This window comes from Otolemur garnettii, unplaced genomic scaffold (genome assembly GCF_000181295.1).
Source record: "Otolemur garnettii isolate 467f Iridium unplaced genomic scaffold, OtoGar3 scaffold00153, whole genome shotgun sequence".
Classification (NCBI taxonomy): domain Eukaryota; kingdom Metazoa; phylum Chordata; class Mammalia; order Primates; family Galagidae; genus Otolemur; species Otolemur garnettii.
Genome location: NW_003852548.1, coordinates 1,411,806 through 1,413,858, shown reverse-complemented (window position 1 = coordinate 1,413,858; position 2,053 = coordinate 1,411,806). Strand labels below are relative to the sequence as shown.

Here is a 2,053-nt window from a genome sequence, read left to right as displayed (position 1 = left end):
CTCCTGGGCTCAAGCGAGTCTCCTGCCTCAGCCTCTCAAGTAGCTGGGACCACAGGCGCCCGCCACAACGCCTGGCTATTTTTTGTTTGCAGCCGTCATTGTTGTTTTTGGCAGGCCCAGGCTGGATTCGAACTAGCCACCTCAGGTGTGTGTGGCCGACGCCTTAGCCACTTGAGCCACAGACGCCAAGCCGCCTTAATTCTTATATACGGAAATCAGAAAGGCTAATGATGACTGGTTTTTGAAAGCCAGCCAAGATGCCACACTACTGAGGTCTCTCCCCCTCTCTCTCCCACACACACTCCATGACTCCCTATACAGATCCACGGTCCCTGGCTCGGAATCACCTCAACCCCGGCGCCCACAGAGGTTAAACTCTCGCTGCTAGCGACTTCCGCTTCCTGGCCTAAGTCTCTCGCGCACGGACCCCCCTCTCCCCCCGCAGCGACTACACAGGTTCGGTGACAGCCGAGACCCCAGGCATTTCCCTGCCGCCGACCGGTCCCTTCTGCGACCCAGGTCGGAGCTTTCAACAGAGGGAGACTCCAGGTGGGCTCAGAATGGCGCTGGCGCCGGGTCTCTGGCTACCGCGGGAGAGCGGTCGCTGCGTCCCCGGAGGAGTGCGGCGTGGGGCGGGGGCGGGCCGGTCTCTGCTAGGCAGAGGGTCCCCAGGGGAGACGGCCTGAAGCCGGGCCACTTAGAGGGCTGAGCAGGCTAAGCGCCCCGCCTTCCAGGGTCTCGGCGGTGACTAACTCCTGGAGGCGGCGGCCACCGGCCGTGCTTAGGCCACTGGGAAATCCCACTGGGCAACATCGAGTAGCGGGTCGCGGGCTCCGCAGTAGAAATGACCCCTCACTCAAGATGGCGGCTCCCGTAAAGACCCTCCCAAGGGGACAGCCATGTTCCTTGCCTGACAAAGTCACTAAAGAAAACTGGAAAGTCCGCCTCCTCTCGGGCTCACAAGCACACGCACGCACCGACACGGTGTACGCGCCCCGGGATCCCTCGCGGGCGAGCGGCGCTTCCTGCTGACGCTGGGCATGTGCTCATCTAGTCCAGACGCGCCAGGGTCTCCAGAGAAGGTTGCAGGACTTAAAGCTCGGGAAGTTTAACTTAAGACGGATTTAGGACCAGGCCAGGTAAATACAGAAGTAAATTATGGGAGTGTTATGACAGCGATTTTGTACTCAGTGGTGGTGCTCAGTAGGGTGAGTTGATGGGGCTTCTCCGTGGCCACTTACAGGGAAGTGCGGAGAGTGAGTGATGGATTTGTGGGTGAGTGATGGGGTCGGTGGGGAAAGTAATGGGGACGCTGGAATGTGATGGGGCCCACAGGGTCTTGGGGAGGGGGGTCTGTGGGTTAATGATGCAGGGTCTCTAGGATGAAGGTTGAGGAGTCCATGGGGTAATTTGGGTCTGCAGGGTGAATAGGGGAGGTTTGTGAGGTGTGGGATGAGCTTTACTGGGTGGGTGGCCAAGGTTTCTGTGGGGTGAGTGATGCATTTATTTGGGACTAGTGAAGAGGGGCTGTGGAATCACATGTACAGCTTCTTGTGGTCAGTGATAGGTGGTCTTTAGGTCTGGGATAAGCTTGTTAGAAAAATCGTTTGACTTTGTCGGTCTGGTCTTCCGATATCTTTGTTTTCTTTATCATTAATTTCTCCTTCTGATTTTGTTATTTTTTGTTGGGGGGGCAGTTTCTTTTGTTCTCATTTTTCTTCCTAAATTCAGTGTTTATCTCATCACTATTCAATCATTTTCTTTTATAGTATAAGCATTAAGGTTTTGAATTTTTCTCTAAGAACGCTTTAGCACCGTGTCACAAGTTTTTATATGCAGCATTTGCACTATAGTTTACTTCTAAATGTTTTCTAATGTCTGCTTTGACTTTTTCTCTAATTCCTGAGTTATTTAGATATGAGATTTTGATTTCCAAAAAACATTGACATTTTTGTTACTGATTTTTTTTTTTTTTTTTTTTTGAGACAGAGCCTCAAGCTGTCCCCCTGGGTAGAGTGCTGTGGCATTACAGCTCACAGCAACCTCCAACTCC

The 2,053-nt window shown here is 53.1% G+C and overlaps 1 protein-coding gene across 1 annotated transcript in view; it reads left to right on the top strand.

The window, feature by feature from the left end:
• Nucleotides 1-437: 437 nt before the first annotated feature.
• Nucleotides 438-2,053, top strand: part of ZNF41 (zinc finger protein 41) — a 47,027-nt gene continuing 45,411 nt past the window's right edge. Inside the window, 1 exon segment of the mRNA XM_023519056.1 lies at nt 438-549. The gene's annotated coding sequence lies outside the window, so the exon portion shown is untranslated.